This window comes from Alligator mississippiensis, chromosome 4 (genome assembly GCF_030867095.1).
Source record: "Alligator mississippiensis isolate rAllMis1 chromosome 4, rAllMis1, whole genome shotgun sequence".
Taxonomy (NCBI): Eukaryota; Metazoa; Chordata; order Crocodylia; family Alligatoridae; genus Alligator; species Alligator mississippiensis.
The window spans coordinates 50,518,492-50,541,712 of NC_081827.1; the positions used below are offsets into that span (position 1 = coordinate 50,518,492).

The window sequence follows — 23,221 nt, forward strand, 5'->3', positions numbered from 1 at the left end:
GCTCCCCCAGCCCTGCCAGAGGGAGCCCCAAGCTGCCAGGGCTATGGGTCCATGGCCCTGGGTCAGCAGCCTTGCCATGGCAGGAGGCAGCAGGTGCTGCAACAGACAGGAGTCCAGCACCTCCCTTCCCCTCTCCCTCCCCACTGCCTGCTGTTGGCTTGGGCAGGGGGGCTGCTTCCCACCATGGCGTGCACTCCCAGGGGGGCAGGGTGGACCCGTGCCCCCTAGATCTGTGCACAGGGCACAGGCTGTGCTGCTGCTTACTTCAGGCTTGGGCTCCCACCCTGCTGCCCTCTCCTGGGGCCTCTGCAGCCCAGCATGTGTGACCTGGTGCTGCAAAGAACAGCAGATCCATGCATGAAAGCTGCTTGCTTTTGCAAGCTCCACACTGCCCTGGTGATGCATCCCCTGTGGAGGCAGCTGCAGCAGGGGTGGTGGCATGGAGTTGTGTGTGGGGGCCAGGGCAGCATAGAACTTGCAGTGGCAGGCAGCTTTTCTGTGCCACTCCAATGTTCTTTGCAGAACCAAGTCACACACACTGGGCTGTGGAGGCCCTGGGGAAGGGTAGCAGGATGGAAGCCCAAGCCTGAAACAGGCAGCACACAGCCCTGCACACATATCTAGGGGACACAGGTCCTCCCTGCCCCCTGGGAACATGTGTAGCAGTGTGGAGCCAGCTCCCCGCAACCCCCTGGATGATTCACCTGCAGCCTTGTCTCGCCCACCTGGGGCCCTGAGACTGCATATTGTTTCTCCAGGCCCCAAACCCCAGGCACTGCCTGGCTGGGGAGCAGCCCCAGCCCTAGCCCCGCCCAACTCCCTCCCTCCCTCTGTGGGCCTCAGTCCCTTTCCCCCTCCCCCACCTTACCTGCAGGAGCTGTTCTTCAGGCTGTACCTGGGGCCATGTGCATGCACATGCATGTAGCACCCCCTACCTGACTGCCCTCTTTCTGCTCCCTCGCAGCCCGCTGCAGGCTGGAACTCTGCTAGGTTGTAGAGAGCTCATTGCAAAAATGCAAAATCTAACTGCAAAATTGATTGCTTTCTCCAGTAAAATGAGAAATCCATGTTTGTCTCCTGTAAAAGGTAAAATCTGCAGTTTACTCTGTTTTTCCATGGGAAACGGAAAACCTGGATCCCTGCTTATAAGTCCCTTGTCACTAAATGCCATAATTTTGCTCTTTTCTGTCTCATATTGTATTTCTAAAGTGACAATAAAATTAAATATTGCCTGAAAAGTCAAATTCTATTTCATTGTAAACTAGGGGTTGTTTCAGGTCTCCAACACATTTTCTTTTGAAAATGAAAAACTGGGCCAGATTCTCTAAAGCATCTAGACTTGGTCAAGAATTTACCATCAAACATTTTTGATAGAATGGTAGGCTTTTAGCAACACAAGGAAAAGTATCTATTTTTCTTGAAATTATTTTTCTTCAGAAAGTCAAGGATCTGAAACTTTTTAGCCATTTTTTTTCTTTTGGGGGTTTTGGTCTTTTTCATCAAAAATTAAATTTTCATTTTTTCAATGCAAAGTCAAATATACCAGGCCCTCTAGTAATAGCAAAGTGGGTACTTCACTGGTATAACCCACAGGACCTGTGGCCAGTTTTCCTGACTTCTCAGGCCACATGGGAGGATACTGTGCAACCCATGATGGTAAGGTTCACCCCAGCTTCATGAGACCATAATGGAGACTCAGGTCCTGGTGAAAATGCAGAACCCCTGGGGGAGAGCAGGAAGAAAGGAGTACCAGAGGGATCCAAGGCCACCACAGGCCACCCCTTACAGTCATAACTCTCAGGCCATTATGGCTGAGAAGCCCACATAAGATTTGGGGCCAGAGATGGGGTGGCTGGGAATGCTGGGGCATAGGGGGAGGGTGAATGGCCCACTTTCTACCCACCACTGCCCTCCCCTGCAGAAGCCTGGAACCCCGCTAAGGCACAAAGTTCTGCCCCCCTCCCCCTACCCCAAAATTAGGCACTAGACATGTCCTAGTCAATGGGATCATAAATCTGCCTAATTGACACATCCTTGCTATTTATCTTAGGGCTATGATGCACTCCATGGGAGACTGGAGCCTAGACACAGATACCATGAGCACTTGTGTGTAAATGGCTCCCCCTCCCAACAAAGTACTCCCAGAAAGGCATCAATAGCATTTATTGAGCTCAGCAGGCAAAAGGGTAAACAGCAGTTTTGACAGACAGCTCCCCCAGGTCAGGGACTGGAGCTATCATGCACCTATGTCTGACAACTTCTGCAGGAGTGAGAAAAAATGTCCCTTTTCCAAAAATCCCCAGACCTCCCTCCCTCTGAGTCCTGGAAAGAGACACATGCAGTGGAAGGATTCCCATATGGGAACCATTATCTCAGCCACTCAGCTCTTGCTGCCAGAATGACTCTTGAGTTGCACACCTGGACAGGATGGCAAGCAGTCCAACAGCATTTCCCCCCCTCTCCTCTTATCTGATCTATGGGTGACATCCAATGGGCACCAGCTGATTCTTATTTTCAAGGCACAAGCAGTCACTGTATCAACCCCTCAGGGCAACCCCCAGCCTCCCTTTCATGATTGCAGGCCCATCCCAGCCCCGGGCCTGCCCTCCACAACCCCCCCCCCCCTTGTCTGCAGGCTCTGCATCTTTGTGCAAAAGGCCCAGCATGCAGGACAGACAAACAGACACACACACACCCCCCAAGCATCCAGGATTGTAACAAAGGCCTGTCTCAGGGGTGACCATGACACACCCCCATGCCCAATTATCCTCTTTTCACACTTGACCACCTCCCCTTCCGCTCACCTGCCATGCCTTGTTGTAAACATTACATTAGAAAAGGGAGGCTGCTCTAGGGATCCTTGAGAGAGATCTCATTCATTCATGAGCTACAGTGTAATTGCTCATCACCTTAAGGACAATTTTTGTGGACTCATCTCCCCTTCTTTCCACACTCAAGCTTCACAGATGTTACAAATCAATCAATTCATGCCCTGCACCCAGGCTCAATCAATTCAATGGGCTCTGTATCCCCATCTCTGCCCCTCTCTGAGTGTTGGGCTCCCTCTAACCCTGTCTCTGCTCTCTTCTGGGCACTGGGCTCCCTCTAGCCCCATCTCTAATTCCTCCTCTGCCTTGCTCCCAGGCTCTGGCCTTATCCCCAGGCCTCTTGCCCTGTTCCCAAGCTATGGCCCTGCTTCCATGCCTCTGATCTCTCCCACTGTCCCAAATCACTGGTGTTCTCCAGGCAAGTACACAATATTCTATTTGCCTGCCCTGCTCCCAGGCTCAAGTGTATCCATGAGATGAGCCAGGAGCTCCTCTGCAGCCCTCCTACTTAGGAGCTCTTTCTTCCATGGCCCCCAGGGCCAGACTTCCCGTCCCAGTTCAGGCCCTGGACTTATATACTCTATAAGCCCTCTCCCACTCAGGTCCTTTCCCTTGAGTGCCACCTGAGCCTTCTCTGCAGTCTTTCTACTCTTGAAGTAGCTGGACCAGTAAGCTCACTGTTACAAATACACACACACACACAGAACCCAGGTATTTGGAACGTGCGCATGCATGCACACACACACACACACAGGCATCCAACACACACATGCACTTCAGAGGTGCAGGGCACTCTGAGTGGGCGTTGCTGTATCAGGTTAAGGTAGGCAGCCATGATGTCCCAACCAGCCAATCAGTGGGTGGCTTGGCCATTTGGGAGTCTTCAGCAGCCCAGGGAACCTGCAGGGCATGTTGGGAGGTATGTGAGATCTCCTCCTACCTGTTGCACTCATGCCCTGCTACACAAGAGCTAATATGCATTCTCTTTTCCTGCTGACCTAAATGACGGTGTGTAAGCAACTGTGTATAGTCAAGGTTGGCTGCTTACACATTGAGGGGCAATCTTCTGCTCACCAACTTGTAGGACCCGACAGCTCGACACAGTAAACAATTGCTAACAACGTGCACCCCTTGTTTCATCTGCCATGCCTTGATGTAAGAATAGAGAAAGAGGGAGTCTCTTTGACCTAAAGCACCATTACTTCTTAGCCAAGCACTGTTCCTCAGGGCTCCACCTCCTCTTGTATCCCATCCTTGTGCCAACCTGATATTATTGGTCTTATTCAGGTCATTTGTTTTAGAAAGAAGCAATATTCCTGTCCTTACAACTGCTGTGTATTTGGCACACTCAAATAGCCCAATTTTAACTCAGTCCTCCAGGCTTCAAAGAAGTTACACCCAGCATCTTAGTCCTTTCTACTGAAACTTTACTTTAGCAAAAAAGCAAGAAGGCAAAAATGACACCCTTATCCAAGGATTCCCAGGGAATATTCCCCTCCCATAATGACTGATTTGTTGTCTTCTTTTTAGCAGGGTGGTGAGGACCTCCCAACACTCTGCCTTCTGGCCAACAAACCTTCATCTCCTGTTCGCTGGACTCCGGTAAATAAAGAGACTCCTTAGAGTCTTGATGTGGAGAAGCAGCCACCACCTTTCCTCCATTCGCCCCTGCTGAGAAGCTTGAATGGGAGCTGGCTTCTCAGCAGCCACACTCTCTTCTCTGGGATTCTCTATCCCCGACTAGGATAGGACACGTCTTTATGATGTGCTCAGTTGCATGCCAGTACAGCTGGAGCTGGCATAAGCTAATAAAGCGTGGTGGTCATGGCATTGGGGATTCCCCAAACCATGCCACCAGCACCTCTCCAGGTAAATGACTGTGTGGGTGGAAACTCATTCTTTTTCTCCCTGTGCTCCAAGAGGGATAGGGATATCTTTGAAGGCTTTGGGCTCATATCAGGATTCAGCAGGGAGAGTCCCACTGCCACAGGGTGCTTAAAGGACAGGTAAAAAATTAGAGTACTTCTGCCATGGGCTTCTTGAATGCCTGTACTTAGCCTAGGTCACTAGTTCAAATTCAGCAAAGATAATCTATGATTTAAAGTGATAATCAGCTGAAGGATTTTCAATGGCCTATGTAAAATTAGTTGATGGTTTCAGTCTAGTTGCCAGTGGACAGATATCCTTATTATGAAAAACATCATAACAGGCACCAATTGATAATACTCTTGGTTGGCTCAACAGAGAGACCAGGAACTGAATGAGATATGGGCACTGAACTACTTTCTCATTTCAAGAATTTTCCCCTAGAGAGTAAATTAGGGCCCATTGTTAAGGGGAGCTTGTGTTACTGCTAAGCATATTCCACCTGTTCTATAACTAGAAAACACTCGACACCAAGGCTGTCTGTCCACTCCATTTACAAGCACTAAAGTCACCCAATTAAAAAAAAAAGATGGAAAAGAAGACAAAATGCATAATATGCAAAATGACAGAGGCAGTCATGACATGTTAGAATATGTAACAATGCCACTGAAAATAATGGCTGCATTAACCCATGATGAAATATGGTCATTGCATAATGTTTGAATTATCTGAGATACTACTTCTAATGCCCAGCTCTTGCTACTTTGATGAATTTTCCATGTAAGCCTTTTTTGGTGGAAATCAAGAAGTTGCCCCCTTCAGCCTTTGTGGATAGGGTGGCATATACACCAAAAGATAAAATAAAAGTAAATAAGAGACATGATTGAGATATAAGACCTAGGCTTCTTTAGTGAAAGGTACGATAAAATACTTTTATTTGTATGCTTTGTTAATTACTAAGTGTAAATTTCTTCTGTCTCTGCCCAAAGCCCTCTTTTTCTAAAACACGAATTCACATTAGCAGTGCTTTCCTGCAAAGTCCACTTAAGTAGGATTCCCTGGGGTTTATAACATTCATGGATTTAGTGGAGTTGGTTTCATTCATCAAACACACAATATAAAGCACCCTCTTATGTGCCCTCAGTTCAAAACTATAAAAAAGGTGAGCACAGAGATAATGGTACAGAATGAAGAACATGCTTTATAACGCTTGGTTATACAAAAATATATTCACACAAACAACTGTCGCAGTAATTATTTATGATTAAAAAATATGAATGTTGTGGTGACTGCATGAAAAGTCTAGTATATGTCAATTGTTTTATTCATGATAAACAGATCATTTAGTTGGAAAAATCCCATCTGCCTAGATATATCTCTTATTATTTATGAGAACCATGTTTAGGAATGCAGGCAGCACATGTGCATAATTAATCCTGAAGAGAATTAGACATTGTTTGATTCACAGCTGAATGCAATTAGCATTAGGAAGTTTACATATGTTGGCAATAACACAGATTAACAACTAAAGTGCTTGTTAAAAAATTTAACCTGAGGCTGCTGGAGCAGACCTCTCTTAATGATGCTTTAAATGTTGTTGATGAAGTAATAATCAATTTTGTTTTATAAATAGTAAATCAAGAATTTAGGTCTAATTAGCAGTGCTACAGATCACTTCACTTACATATCCAATATACATGTGATGTGTGCTATGAACTTTCTTTGAGTCTGGTGTGCAAACAGTTGTTAAGGGAAAGATTTGATCCCTTTTGTAGGAAAAAAAATTAAGTCACAGATGGAGAAGAATGAGATGTCTGAGATGAGAGTTGACTCTGTGCTAGTGGTACTCAAGAAGAGAAGAGTTTTTCCTTTGTCTTTCTAGAGCTTTTTAACTGAAGGATGGAGAAACAATGCCTTGTCTGCCTTTTAAAAATATAATAATTAGATTATAATTCACAGACTGTGAAACGAAGTCCTCTAATGGAGAGGGAGGAGGAAGAGAGAATGTAAGTGATGAAAATGAGGAGGCAAAGTAAAATTGAGCTGTAATTGTTTTCACTTCAACTTTAAGAAGTTCAACATTAATTAAAATGTTTCTGCACCACTCACCACCAGATTGGCACAAGAAGGGACTGGCTGGTATGTGCAGCTGCTGACTGGCAGGGATGTCAGTGAGACTACTGCCAGGAAGGTTAAAGCTTGACACACACATACAGACATATATATATCCTAAGGACTATGTTTCAATTAGGGCAAGCAATTCTTTTTATTCAAGTAACAAGCTTCTGCTCCCATCCAGGTAAGAAATTAATACTGCTCTGAAATAACTGATGACAGTTTGAAAATTATTGAGAGAGATAGCTCTGCCATTATTAAGCTTAGGGGTGTTTTTCTTCTCATAGCTCTAAACTACAGTAGTTTATGCAGGCGATTTTCAAAGAGGCAAATGACAGATAGGCATCCAACTTACACTGAAAGTCAATGGAAGTTTGATTCCTAAAGATCTTTTCTTCCTCCTGCCCTGGATATATAAATTTCTGATTCTGCAAACGTTGGTGTGAATGCATGTTCTTTAGGATGCACTGGGTAAGGCCCCATAATCCTTTGCACAATGGCTGTTCCAGCAGCACACATGGAGAAGACTGTACTAACTGCTGAGTGAAACTAGTACAGACCTTTCCTTGAGTCATCATCCCCCAACAACAATGGAAGACACTTTGCGGTCAGCCTCTGAAGACTCACTCACTTATCTTTTTCGCTACCACTGAAGATGTTAAGCAAGTGAAAAAACCTAATTTAAAAAGAAAAACAAAGGGAACTAATTTCCAATATGCCAACATTTGGAAGCTGGTCACTGTGTGCTTGTGCAAAGATTCAAGAAGATGCATATTAACATCTGAAGAGCCGCATGGGACTTTGGAGCTGCAGGTTGGCCACCTCTGACATAGAGGGAACACTTGCCCAGCAGCCAAGCTCCTCATAGCCATCATTCCCTGCCTCAGGAAATTGGTCCGAATTCCACCCTGGGGAGCTGTATAGTTCCCCTTTCTCTCAACGAGGAGGTTATGTACCTCCAGGGCACATAAGTGAGTGCAGTGAGTTTTCTACATGTAGCCAACAAGCATGTGGTGAAGGAGAGTTGGTGAACTCTTGTTTCTTATGTATCTGACTCAGGGCCGCATGTTATGTACCTCTACCATCTCTGGATCAACCCCATACAGTGGGGATCTACCTACATGAACAAATAAAGAGGAGCAGCCCACCTTTTGCCTAATATCCTAGTGGTTAGGGCATCTCCCCAGGAAATGGAGGACTGTGGTGTTGGCATCACTTGGCCTGAGGTGGTTTAAACCTACATCTTCTTCTTCCAAGAAAATTGCCTTAACTATGGGCTCAGCAGGACTGAATTCATCCTCCAGTTCTCCTGTTGAAGCTGGGTGACAAGATAGAAAAGAATGCAGGAGTCATCAGGGGAGGAGATCCATGTGAAATGTGCCATGTAGGATGAAGCCTGACATGGTAGTCCAATGAGAAGGGCACTCTCCTGGGAGAGAGAGACTGCTGATTTCTGGTTTGAATGCTGCTTATGCAATTTAGTAAGATGCATAAACAGCATTGAAAACAAGACAAAACAGAGGGTTTCCTTCCTCTCTCCTTGCCCTTTTCTGATTTGGGGTTAGAATTTTAGTTTTCAGGAGCTCAAACAAGGTGGAATATGATTGCAATATGAAAGCTGCCTAAGTGAACCTTGGATGACTAAAATGCGCAACAGGATGTGGGATCAATCTACCAAGTGCACTTACAGTTAGCAATCCTGACTACATATTGAGGCTAGGTGGATCCTTCCTATGGGATCAACAACAAGAAGGTAGAACAATAAATGATGGGTATTTAAAATGTTCACTACATTTTCACTATTAAACCACATAATTGAACATATAGTCATGTGAGGTTTGGGGTCTGAGTCATGATTAAACCTTAGGGTTGGCAATGCCAGAAGCAGGACCTGAATTTATTTACAGAAAGATTCTGTGAAACGTGTTCCCTTGATCCAAACATGACTCTCAGCATGTTACAGGACCAGATTTTACAGGAAGAGAGAATTCTGCCAGAATTGGCAATAGTCAGATGCATTTTCAGCTGTTTCTAAGCCATTTTGCTTTTTTTATTTTTATTTGGCTGATAAAGGCACAGAACACCTACTGATGTGTTCCATAGTGCATACTAAGTGAAGTAACCTGTGGTATGGTTACTGGAACTAGAAGGCCATATTGATTATGATTCAAGTGTGAAGGTTTCAGGTCCCTAGGCTTCAAGGAATGATGGCCTCATCTTGCCGATTCCTTGGTTTAGCAAAACACTTAAGTAGATGCTTAACTTAAAAGATGTACTTAAAATGCATCCATTTAAAACTTTTTTTACTGAATAGATGTGCAAAGCAAACTAGGTTTTAACTTTACCATATCAACTAGTGACCAAATAGAGATTATAGATAATCAGTATCACTGGAAACCTAGTAAGATTTAGAGTACAGTCTTAAAATTTAGATTGAATATTAATAACTAAGGGACATTGAAATGATAGTGTGGACTGGTAAGTCCAAGGGTACAAAGTAAAAAAACTACTGATTTGTTTCCATCAGAATCACAACTGAGAAAAATGATTTAAAATATGGAGTCTCCATTTTTATCTTTTCCGATAAAAAAATAAAGATCTTTTCTGATCTTTTCCACAAATTCAGTGATACCATGAAACTAAAAATATCCATTTCTTCATTCATTTCCCTTTGTTTAGCCAATGTACATGCTATTTTGCTATCATTATATTTGGTTTTAGAACTGGAAACTGGAACAACAGCATTATGAATTTAACAGAGACTAACCCAGGTGAGCATCATTATTTGCACAATACATACATAATAACAGTATCAGATCATTATATTTTCAACTAATTACAATATTGTGAATTATTCTGTATAAAGTAGGATGAGATGTCACAGCTTAAATTATTCCATGTTGTCTTTAGGAGGACAAACATTTGTTGTTGACAAGTATTTGATCTCTCTCATAATTCTGTCACTGCGACAAACTAAAACTATATTTTATTCTCTAGTTCTGTGATCTTTCACCTAGATAAGAACCAACACCTGGCATCTTTTCAATTTTTCTTTTTTTCTTTACATCAGTGGCAAAAGTTAAAAAGATAACATGAAAAGAAAGATGAAAAAGGAATGCTGTTCAGATTGAAGGACTGTAGTTTCAAGTTTCAATCCTGTATCAAAACATCTCCGCCTTATCTTCTTTCCCAGTCATCACAAATGAGGAGTACAAAGAAGTACACAAACATCAGTACAATACTGTATGTGTACTGCTATCCAAAAATCACAGTTACAAAATTATACCTGACATATCAAAAACTGACAGTCACATCCTCAAGATTTTCTTCTGTTCGTTCCCATGGACCTTCTTTATTAATAAATCTGACACATAAAAAGCATCTGTATGACTAAAGTGTCAGTTACTGGAAAGACCGTTTTGATCTACTCCTTAACTTTTAGAAGAAATATTCTCTTTTTCATGAAGACAGGATCTGTTCACTCATTGCCAGCTTTCAAATGACCACCTCTTGAAGTTTAATTTTAAGTTTTAAATAAATATTGTATGCATGCAGAATAATTATGATGCTCTAGAGAGATACTGTATAATGACATTGATTCTTTTTATCTAAATATGCCAAACCCTTGAGGCACAAAGTCTGTATTTGCCACAGATACATAAAGCTTCATTCTACATGTTAAATTACAGTGGGTTGTTCATGTTTCTATCATTAAGTTGGTAGTGGCACCTCCATTGTAAGCTCCAATTTTCTGGAGTTTAAAACTTATTGGTAAAAATTTGCTCTGGTCTAACACTTGGCATGTAAGGTGTCAGCTCTGGAATGAATACTTTATTTTAAAAAAGAATAATAAAAATATCCTGTTAGAGCATTGTAGGCTTACTAAAATGGGTAAAAGTTTATTAATTCTGGAGACTTGTTTCCACTTATAAATTAAAATAAGTATTACATTTTATAAATACTTTCTAATAAAAAAATAAGGTTGCTTATAGAAGCTAAAAAAAGGCAACTGAAATAGCAACATTTTAAGTCTGAAAATTATTTTTTATACAGGCAATAGACTTTTCATATACATACTATATCTACATAGGTGCTACAACTGATTCAATACTGATTGAAATACCACAATGGATGCAAAGGTATTGTCAAGAAGTAAATATGTGTGCATGAAGGTATGCAATAAATGCACATTTTAGTTCTGGTTCATTTGCCAGCTAATCAGACTTTTACTGGGGAAACAGTGATTTCATTAATATGCAAACATCTAATCACAAGGTATATATATATATATATATATATATATATATATATATATATATATATATAGTATTAGCACTACCACATAGGCAACAAGCGCATTTAGTAAGCATATCTTTTGAAAGATTCTCATCTCTCATCTAACTAAGTGGTAGTAGTGGTACAAAACTCCCTGGTCTGATGCCAAGTGTGGCATTTGGGGTTGACTGTAATATAGTTCATCATCACCAACTAGTACTACATAACATTTAAAGCCCATATTTTGGCTTAAGATATGAAAGCTTCTGTTACTGCTATTACCGATACTGCCACTAGTATATAGCAGTATCTAAATATCATATTTAATCAGGACAATTGGGTTTTTCTAGGCCAAGTCTGCACTCCTTACTTTCACAAAAATTATAGTGAAATTTTGAACGTTACATTTTTTAAGGCTAACTAATACATAGGAGATTAGAGGTCTCATAGTACATTCTATGCATGTAGAAAACACCCAGTGAGTTCAATTTATGTTCCGAGTATGTAATGAAACATATCCTGAGGTTACAATTCACATATAAGCACAGACACTCAAACCCAAGTAATAACTGACTTTTGGAGAAGTCTAAGAGGAGGGAAGAATGGAAACTTGCCCACTTGTAGTCTCCAGTCTGAACCAGAAGTAGCTTTTCAAATGCACCCAATATATGTTTGGTCAAAATGGTTACTTTCACAGAAACTGTGTTGTATTTTTCCATTCCTTAGAACAGAGCTGTCCAACCAGAAGCCCACAAGAGGTTTAGTTGCAGTTCCCATGCTCCTGCCAGCTGTTGGTCCCCACCATCACTCTGGCTCCCCCTCCCTCCCCCAGCTATTGTTTCTTGCCTCCACCTCAGGGGACAGGGCAGTGCAGTAAACAGTTCAGGATGCTGAGGGTGAGTACAGGGACATGTGCAGAGCAGGTGGGGTGGGGGGGATGTGACTGCATGTGGGGAGTCATGACTGCATGTGGGGCAATAGTGGAAGGGGTGCCCATGGGGGTGCACGTTGCAGTGGGGAGGGGGGAGGGAATCACACTCAGGTGCCTGCATGTTGCAGGCTGATGGGAATTAGACTTTTGTGCATGTATGTTGTGGAGTGGTAGAAATTGCCCCATAGTGCAGCAGGAGGTGAGGCACCTGATGCAGCAGCAGAGGGCTGTGTGCCTGTGTGGGGACATAATGTGGCAGAGGGTGTGGAAAGGAGAGTGTGTACATGGCCCATTGACCTGTGGCTTGACTGGCACAGCCTGCAAAGCATGCCGCTCCTGCTGGTGCAGCCCCTATGGTATGTAGCCCCCTGGAGCTTAGAAGCTGGACAGATAGAATAAACCTATTCACCTGGATATATTCAAAGATAGTTAAGAGCCCAAATCCAATACACATCACCCCTTTAGGTAATTATTTCCTCTAAACCTCCATCAATCAAGCGACACCTACATATGTTGAGGGTTTTTGATAGGACCTCTTCAAGTTGTATGAATTGAACTATAAGTGCAGAAAGCACTCTATGTTTCATTAATATTCATCAAAAATTAACAAAAGCTCTTTACTCCACACAACCAACATAGTGTTCAGCCTTATTTTTCTTTCAATAGATTTTGCTGCTTTTGTGGTTTTTCATTTATTTCTAAGTTTCTTAGAATTTTATACACTATATTTTGCAATTGTGTATCTAAAACATTTTTATGCAATAAAGCTAGCCATGGCATAATAGTAGTTGGTTAAGTAGCCCAAACCAAGAGATGCACATACTTTCTTTTATACTTTTTACAATGTGCTGACTCTTTCAATTTCACTCACACTGAAATGAAAGATAATTTAGTTTTTCTGCTCTAAGTTTTGATCCCTTTTAATTACTACAAAAATCTTGTGGGCCATTTTTCTTTTCATTTTTTAAAGTTTCCACAATGGGTTTCAGTGGAGAGCCCCGGCCATGAAATATCATGAGTTAGCTCTATTAGCAATATCCAAACAAAGTTGACTGTCCTTGTTTTCAAAATTCTGGGTGCATCTACATGAGATGCTCGAAGCACAGTTGAATACATCTACTGTGCATTAGCACATCATGGCGAAAGCCATGCTAATGCACTAATGCGCAGTACAATTAGTTTACTGTGCCTTAATATCATCTAAAAGACATGCACCACTGCCAAGTTAGTACCTGTCATTACACATACTACCTTAATGTGCCTTAATTACAGCCCATTAATGCATATATAGATGTGCCCCCTTTTTCTTTTCCTTCTTTTCTTCTTTTTTTTTTTTTGTCTAAGAAGCCCTTCTTCATTAATTCATTTAGTATTCATTGCAATTAAACTGAGTGTTGTTTTGTTATTATGTTACTGTCACAAGGATTTTTACAAGCATTCTATTACATAAAACTATTTACAATTTACTGTTCTTAATACAACTCGCATTGGAAATCCACTACTAGTGAAATGACCCAATGATACAATGAGGTTGATATGATTGCAGCACGTAACTGTAAGAGATATCATTTGCCTCTGAAATGTTAATATTATCGTATTTATTCAAATATAAGATGAGGGTGTTTTTCCCCCATAAGCTTGGGGGAAAAAGCCCCTCATCTTATATTTGCATACCAGCCAAGACCCCACCTCCCTGATAAAAATAATTTCTATCATTAAATTGCTGGTAGAAAGAGCATGTGCTCCATCACAAAAACCAACTATGAAGTTGACTGAATGCAACCCATGCTAAGCATATCCATAAAACACCCAGCCCACACTGAGCAAACACACTGATGGGAACCTTTGTGTATACGGCCCTTAAAAATAACAGGTAGGTGTTATCTCCACAGGGAATTTGCACTGGGCCTGGAGGTACTGCAATACCAGGCCAGCACCAGGAGGACCAGAGCCAGCCTTGACCTGCCCCCTCCACCCTGCACAACTACCCTTGGTGCCAAAAATGCGACATTTAATCTTAGCCAAAAGGCCAAGATACTCATGGAAACCCTGACAGGACAGGTCAGTGCAGCCTATCTGAATAAAATATAGCATATATTGGGCATTTGTACATATGCTTGCGCCACAGCGCTGGACACTTTTAAAAGCCCCCGGCACTTTTAAAGCATCTGGTGCTATGTCGCATGCAGTTGTATAAGTGGCGAAATGTGTGTCAGCCCACAGAAAATAGTGGCTGCATGTTTTTGAACTAAAACCCATCAAAGGTGTATTAATTCAGAAGTGTACCACCACCATTTTCTGTGCACTGATGCACATTTTGCCACTTATACAACTGCACATGATGCAGCGCAGTGTGCATCAGCTCGCATGCGGAGCAGATTCAATGATTGAATCTGCTCCAATGCGCTGGATCTCTGGTGTGTCAGAGCATAAAAATGTATGTGTATAAATGCCCATCATGCTCAGTCACCCTCAACACCAACTCTTTTTTAAGTCATAATGAGCCACAACATCAAATGCATTTAGACTTCCTCTTTACTCCCACAGCTCAGCAGTACCTTTCTTTCCCTTTTCCAATGATTCCTGTTTCTTTATGAGCCTTATATGTCTGGCAAACATCACCAAACATCTTTGTCACTGAGAGACTCTGTCACTCCCTCTCACAGTCTGGTACTTGCAATTAATGTGGCTCTGCCTTGGCATGGAGACAGACCAAGCAGCCCTGTACTTGATCTGCATATTAATTTTTGGAGGACCCCAGTACTTGTGACAAAAACATCTGTATCCAGTCATCACTTGGGGGGGGGGCTAATTAGCATGTGGATCCTTTGTGGGGGGTATCTGGAGTACAGACACATACTGGGAAGCACTGGGCTGTGAGGTCACCATGGCCTGAAATTCTGTTGACTCTGCTGGGGTTCAGCCCAATGAAGTCTATGATAAGTCATGAGTCTTTTGTCTCTGGCGTAATGTCATGTCATTGCTTCTCAGCCTCTTGAAGGCTCAGATCAAGTGTAGCATACTGTGTATAAGTAGGTACAAAAGTGCTGTTCATATTTTTGGAGTACTGGTGCTGAAACTTTCAGCAGTTTTCAACAAGTTAAAATGCATCAAGTCTGGATGAATTTATCTATATCTATTTGCATATATGCAAGTTACTATAGGTGTATTTATTGTGAAGCTATTCTATTTTGGTCCCTTTCATTTCAAATTAACAAGGAGGGAAATGGGGAGCAGAGAATTGCTGTGGTTCTGACTCTGGGTCAGGCCCACAGCAGTTTCCTGTCCCACTCCGCTTGCTTTCTGCAGCTTCTTCCCTCCCCTCTGTCCCTTCCCTCCCCCTCCCCTTACTGTCCTGTACAGCTCACTTCCTTCCATGTTATGCTTGGAAAGGAAATAGCCACATAGCAGTATCTGACAGTAAAGAAGGGCAGGAAAGCTATAGGGGGAAAAAGTGGTGGGGGCAAAAAGCAAGGGTGACATCAGACCCCCCTCTCCCCCACCACTATTTTCGCTGTTGTAGCAGTGAGAGGGGAATGAATTCAAGACAACCCTCTGATAATTAGATTCTACACCTAGAAAATTAAAACAAATTTATACATTTTCCACGTATAGAATCTAACTATTGGGGGGTTGTCATATATTCAGCATCATCTTAGATTAAAGTGAATAAAGTAAATTTTTATTTCAGCTGCATGAAGGGCCCTATATGTGTTCTGTTAACAATGGTCAAACTTCCTGTAATGAAATGTTGAGGGCCCTTGACATACATGAATCCTATGTGGACAGAAGTACAGTACTACCACAAAAGATGTCTAGTAGGTCCAGGTTTTGACAGGGTGAGGTACAGTAGGCTAGAATGCACAACATAGATATAATACTATTTTAGGATATATTATATAGTTCCATGGTTGAGATCCCACACAGTGAAGAGTTCTGCAGTAGCAATTAATTATACCAGGCCATTGCAGGAAGCACAGAGGTGCTCCCTACACAGATAGCCCTGTCTCCCAGGGCATTGTAGACCTTGCATGAATCAAAGGGTATATGTGATTTTTTACATCCATAGGTACAAAAAGTTCTAAGAAGAAACAAACTCCACTCTGCCAGACAAGGGGAGGGACAAAGAACATGAAGATAGCAAGGGATGGAGAAAGGCTAAGTTAATATATATTTTTTTTAGCTCAGCAACCAGACAGAGAAATAAACAAATAAATAAAATCAGATTAACTGAAATAATTGAATCATTGTATTTGCTTTCCATGCCAAAAATGCAAGGAAGGAAGGAAAGTCAAGAAGGTGGTCAATCTTTCCTCTATTGCTCAGGGCACTCGCATGGAAAATTGGAGAGCGAGGTTTAGTTTGATTCTCTACCAGATTCAGAACAGGGATTTAAACCAACTTCTCCTATCTCTTTGGTGAGCATCCTAATTACTAAACCAAAGAATCTTATCATCAGGTTAAACATATGTTTAATTTTTCTTTGCAAATTGCAATGGATTCAACAACAAAGATGGAGAGCACCACCACTACAGAATTCCTGATAGTATGGTGGTTGGGGCAGATTTCTAGAAACTAGAAAATGTTTTAAAAGCAGAGAGAGAAGAGGGGATTGAATGTAGATCTTCCATATCCTGGATGAGTATTCCTATAACTAGGCCTTTAGCCAAAATGGGAATATCTCTTCCATGAGCTTTGCGAATGTAGGCCCCCAACATTTTCCAGTTAAAACCATCCTGCCAATTTGACCAAAATTGTAATTGTCAGTTGATAAAGTATTTGCCAAAGAAGAATTGCTAGCTCTAGTTTGCAGCCTCCCAAAACACAAAGGAGTCAAAGATTGAACTTTCTGTCATTGTATTACTATAACAAGAAGTGGGAGCAGGAGGCCTTATGGGCCTGAAGCCATCTGTTTAACTACCTAAATACATAGAAGAAATTGGCCACTGCAGTCTTCATGGCTTCTGTTGGATGGATAGACTGTGCAGGGTACCAGGAGTTATGCAACACAAGACCTCATTTAAATGAGGTCGTCTTATTTGCCCTTGAGGATGGTAGGGTTATTTTTTTTTTATTTCTTTTTTCTGAAAAGAGCTTCAACAGGGTGAGAGGAGGATGATTCAAGCCTCCGGCTGCTGAGAGGTCAAAATCTGTGGCCTTTTTTCAACTTCTCATAGTCTGGAGACAGTTCTACATTTTCCTGGATCTGGTCCATGACAACTAGCATTAACAGCATTTATAAGAACTCCTCTCCCTTGAGAGAAAGACTCATCATTAGCATGCAAACACAAGAAGTAATTGAGAAGATCCATACAATAACAGTCCTCGCTACTGTACTTAACATATATTTCACTATGCTAACTCAAATAACTATACTGAGGGTTATTTGACAACATATCTGAGTGGGAAATTGCAGATAATAAGAAAAGAATTCCTTCAGTGCAAGTAAGTGGTTTTTATATTTTTTCCTTCAGAAATCACTTATATTTGATGATAAAACAAAAGAAAGCTGCTCATTATATTCCTTGTTAGTAAGTTATATGCAGAAATATGCAAAGCAAAGTAGTTCTTTTACCAATATAAAACAACTGTATTTCATCTTTAATATCACTCAGAAAGTGTTCCCACAAGGAGTTCCTTACCAACAGAAATGTATATATCTGTAAAATTCCTTTTTACTATAGGAAAATAGTCGTGGAATTCTTGATCTCAAAGTGTAGTCACTTGGCAGTCATTGTAAGTATCTTTTAATTTATTTCATTCAGAGATTGCCTTATATAGCAGATACGGAAATATAAAGGAGCTTTCTCCCTAAGTCAACCTAAATGTATGTTCATGGTTTTCTACAGAGTTTCAAGCAAAGTGATATAGAATAACCTATCTAGACAGTAAAAAAAAAATCAGGATTATCCGTAAGGACCAAATTTTGAAAGGAGTCAAGCAACGCTGACTCTAAGGCAGCTCAGCACCCCTTAGTAATCGGCCCTCTAAAGTGATCAAAGAGTCATATTCCAGAGACAAGGCATAGTTTAATTTTGCTGGTTATTCTATTGTTATAAAAGCTGGAGATTTTTCACAGTTAATGCATCAAGGGAAATGCTTTACAAAATACTCCATTAAACTTTAGATGATAATAAATGAGAAACTGGCTCATCCCCTGTCCTACTAATTATATTAATTATGAATTGAGGAAACCTAAAAACTAAATCACATTGCTACATGTGGATTATAACCTAGAAAATGCAGCAGGCATTGAGTTTCTGTGCTTCGGCTAAGGAGTTTCGCTTTTTTCAGTTGTTAACGAAAGCAGCAGCATTTTGAGAAGAACAATTAGGTTGGTTTGTGACACTGGCCTCCTTGGGGACAGTTTCAGAGCACTGCTGTGAGTAAGCCTGTAGGACACAGTTTCAAACAAACTATGCTCCTACAAAGGGTTTTTCTTTTCCCTGCGCTATGTAATGCACGCAGGGATGTAAGTATTTAGGACAGGGAATGAAAGTGAATAAATGGAAGAGAAACGATAAACAGTCTTAATGTAGCTTAATGGAACCATTGTGTGCAAGCTTTTGCTTCAAAAGTGACCATTTGTAAGTGCAGCTCCTTCTCCTAAGGTATGTTACAGTCTGAGGTAGGAAACTGTAGGTCAGATATAAAGTGACTTAAAAAATCTGTATTTAATTTATTCAAATCTTTTTGTGTAAATTGTGTATAAGAAAGAACAAAATCATAAAAAGACCATTCACAACAGCCAATTACTCTCAGCTTCCTAAGTATATCAGATGCATTTGTACATTTCCATTGTTCTAAGGGTTAAAAACTTCACCATCACAATGACGAGCCTTATTACTCAGTCAAAGTAAATGGATCACCATATAACCTTTCAGAAATGTTCTTCCTTAAGCTATTAAAACATTCCATGCCCTTAGATGACAACAATTTCTCTGCCTTTTGAAATTTCTTTTCTATCCTGCAGAGTTCATAGAGATATGCTTGGTTAAAATCAACTTATATAAAACTATGCACTGTAAATTCTGACACTTCTGTTTGAATCTCTTTTCAAACACTTGTCTTTGCTCACCATAATAGATGTCAGTTCTTCTGATGTAGTTCAAGCATGAGCTTCATATGAAGACTCAGCTATGTCTATTGCATTTCTGAAGCTACTACTCACTGAAGTTTTGTGCTGTTTGACATCAAAGATAGGCAAGAATCACCTGCTGAGTTCACATGCATGGAGCAAAACATCTTCAAATCACTTGTGCTAGACAAAAGTTTTTCATATTAAGCTTTCACTATCATGTGGACTTAAAGACAAATGTAGTCCTTGTTAAAGTTGCAGTATCCTGTTATTAAACTATGCATCTGGGCCTCAAGGTTTATATAACTTTTTCAAACTAAAGATAATCATTTGGCTGATTTATTTTTTTGGCATCAATTGCCAAGAATTCCACTGCACAAAAAAATTGTTTTTCATCCAATATGCAGTGATTTTGCTCAAAGGTAAAAGCAATTTGAAAGCATGGTATGCTCTAGCATAGAAAAAAAACACAGCACTCTACTTTTTCAAACTTTAATAGCAGGCATTTTTCGTCAATTTGGAAACCAGAAAGAAGTAACAGTTAAAACACATAAATACATAGGTAGCATAAATTGAACAAATTCTTATTAAAAATGTGCTGAAATATTCTCAAATTTGCCACTGAGTAAGCTTAATCATTCAGATAATATATGCTGACTAATAAAATACCAATTAAATAAGAATGTTTTTAAAGTATGACACTACTGTATATTGCCTGCATGTGTAATGTAGATACATAACTAGCACAATAATTCTCTAATTGTTAAAACTCAGTGACTTTAATACCTATTCACTCTAAATCACATGCAATACTAATACATAGATAAGATACTAAAATAGTTATTGTGCATTAAATATTAATATTTATAATTAGTTTGTTTTATAATGTCATTATCTGTATTAAGTGAAAACTAAAACACAACAGAGTATGAGACTGTTGTGAGATAATCTAATGTCTTGGGTGTGTGAGTTCACTCAGCAGATGCTGTGACTCAGCTGCCAATTTTAGCAGGCTGAAGATCTTAGCATTCTAGGGCTTCCAGTGGTTTTTTATTCATTTAAGTGACTTGAAATGAATTTAAAAGAAAAAATGTTTTTCCCCTACTATTGTTTTTCCATTTCTTTAGTATATGGATCCAAGGGAGCCAATATGCCTAACAATTTCCAATCTCTGCAGTTTTTCCATAACTGCAAGGTTAAAACCTTAGCAGGCCAGATTGTTAACTCACTCCTGACTATTTTATAAGGCTAAATTAAATCCATATCTCAGGACCTTAAAGTGTTAAAGCGTTCCTTAGTTCACATTATTTTAAATTTGCTGAACAACTTGGTTCTAATACAGTGCAAACACGAACTGTAGTTACATTCCCCCTTGTGTTCATATGAGCATGCAGGCATGGAAAGGGTGTAAGGAACCTTCTCACCTCTTCAGTACTTCATACAGGAACCAGGGATTTAATCATGAACTCTGAGTTCAACTCCTGGTCTCGTCCTTAGGATCCCTATCTGTCTCCCATTTAATAAAGCTTGATTGAGCAGACAATTGTATGGTGTGCTCAAAATCTTCACAGCAGATATGGGTCTGGAGCAGTTGAGAGTCTGTTTTGAGATTTAAAGAATACACACATGAATCACAGGCAGTTAGCTAATATGTCCTAGGCCCCACACAGGGGATGAGCCTAAAGTGCATCATAAAATAAGTAAAAGGAGACCAGAGTGTCAGACACAAGGGTCAGAATTACAGCACACAGGATATGAAAAATTATCTTTAACTAGATAGCACAAAAAGTATATAGATAAGACTAGGTCACAACATCTGAGTTTTCTAAAGTAATAATAAACAAATTGAGTTACAGTTGCCTACAGACCACCAGTGTCCTGATCTCCAACGTAATTAATGTAATGTCTCACTCCCAACTTATTTTGTGTTCTAGGTATATGCGAGGAATTTCAGGATGCATTGAAGCACTCTTAGATTTAATCAGAAAATAGATACAACAAAGACAGAGAACTCATTGTATGCTTTAACCATAATGCAAAGGCATTTCTCCGACAATTAACTATCAAGTTACAAGAAAATGGGAAAACAGAAGAAAATGTATCTGCAAATATAATCCTAAAGAAGGCTAACAGCTGCTCCAAAACCACTACAAAAAACTGCAGTGGAAGCAAGGAAAAGACTAACCAGGATAATATACCACAGTAAGATCACTAGATTGCAATGCTTGGTATTAGAGTTTAGCATCCGTGCAGTTCACTACAGAAATGACCTTTATAGTTGGCTTCCCTGTCAGAGGAAGCCAAATGAGACATTCTATTATCAAAGAAGAAAATTCAAAGAGCCTATTCTACCATCACTTTGCATTGTGCAACTCTGATTTCCTCATACTTTACACAACAGAACAAGTTACTGTATACAGAAATGGTCCTCTACTCAGATAAAAATGGAGTATTATGTCTTTAGTGAGTTTGATAGACCCATTCATCATGGCACCTGGGTGTATGATATACATAAGAAGTAAGCAACACATTAAACTAAACTACCCACAAGAGAAAACATAAACAGCAGGCGGGTCAACAGTACCTCATTTGTAAGGTATCAAAGGCTGTTGATAGATCTAAAAAAATTACAATGAACACCTGACCTTTGTCCACAGCCAGAAGGAACATAGTTATACAATAGGGGAAGGAGACTCATGGGTGACAAAATGTAGTTTCAAATAAACTATGCTTCTCCTGGCAATTTTTCTTTTTCCACTAGCCTGTAATACTCATAGGGATGTACAGTACATACTTAGAACAGGAAATGAAAGTGTACAAATGGAAGCTAAAACTGACACTAGCAATGCTTAAATCACTTAATGGAGATGCTATGTACATAATCCCTCAGGCAACAGATCATTGTAAGTGTTTAGAGCATCTAATTGTACAGTATGTCTTAATAAACAGCAGGTTACAGAAACTCTAGGTCAAATGTTAGACAACAGAAACATTTTGCCTATAATTTATTCAAAGTTTGATTGTATCATTGCACATTAGTAGGAAATCAAACCTTAAACAGAGTTGGGAGCTAATTACTGCCATGGTTCCAAGTCTATCTGATGTATGTATGTATGTATGTATGTACTGCTGTTTTCTTAAGGGTTGAAAACATTACCATCACAGTCAATATTCTATTTACTTTGTGGGTAGCAAGAGATCTGAGTAAAAAAATATTTATTTTTATCTTAAAAAAAATAGGGAAAGTAGGAATTTTTCTCAGAAAAAAATTATTTATAAAACCTTAATGTATCAAGTCACCTCAAGCATATATTTTCTGTTCAATCAACTTTTCACTCAGCCTTTATTTTTTCAGTAGCTGTTGATTTAAGCAGTGACCCTAGCGATAAAACCAAACTGATAAAGCTTCCAGTATCCATGCAGATCTCTACTGAAGCAGACCTCAGTACTGGCACATCCAGTGGGAAGACAGTGGCTAAGTCCTAAAAGGTCAGCCAAGACATATGTGTACAACAGGAAGTGAAAGGCATATCAGGTGTCAGCATAAGCTTCCCTGAGTCTCCTAATAAATTTATGCTGATTTCCACCCTTCAATTCAGTCAAAACTCATCTAACTTGTGCAAAATAGCTACACAAACCAGCTGTAGGGATCATATACATTGCAGAATGGTGTGGTGTAGGCTGACAAGCCTGGGATAGGGAAGGAACCGGGTAGATCCCCTATAATGATATAATGACAAAGTGGAAATCAAAAATGGTTTTGCAGTGTTATATTTGTTTGTACAAAAAAAATGGACTTAGCACCATTTTAAATCCCAAGGCAGCTGAAAGCACTGACTTTCAGAGAGCTCTGTTAGGACCCACCTTAAATGAGCTAGTTAAGCTGAGCACCTCTGGGATAAACAAAAAGATGATGTATTTATTAAAATGTGTTAACTGAGAGTGGGGCAGAATCCCAAATTTCTGGGGGGGGGTTCTGTAAATTTTGACATTTTAAAATGTGTTCTCAAATGGAAACAAAAAGCTAAAATTTCCCACAGAACGAAAATTCTAAAAAATAATATTGAAAATAAAATGGTTTTAACATTATTTAAATAAAACAAGAAATTCTAATTTATTTAGAGTTTT

The 23,221-nt window shown here is 40.2% G+C and overlaps 1 long non-coding RNA gene and 1 pseudogene across 1 annotated transcript in view; both read right to left on the reverse strand.

Annotated features, from left to right (window-relative positions):
- The window catches only part of LOC109284306 (uncharacterized), a 145,545-nt gene that overhangs the window by 12,549 nt on the left and 109,775 nt on the right, over positions 1-23,221 (reverse strand). The gene's annotated exons all lie outside the window — the stretch shown is intronic.
- Positions 13,908-14,057, reverse strand: LOC132250466 (U2 spliceosomal RNA; annotated as a pseudogene).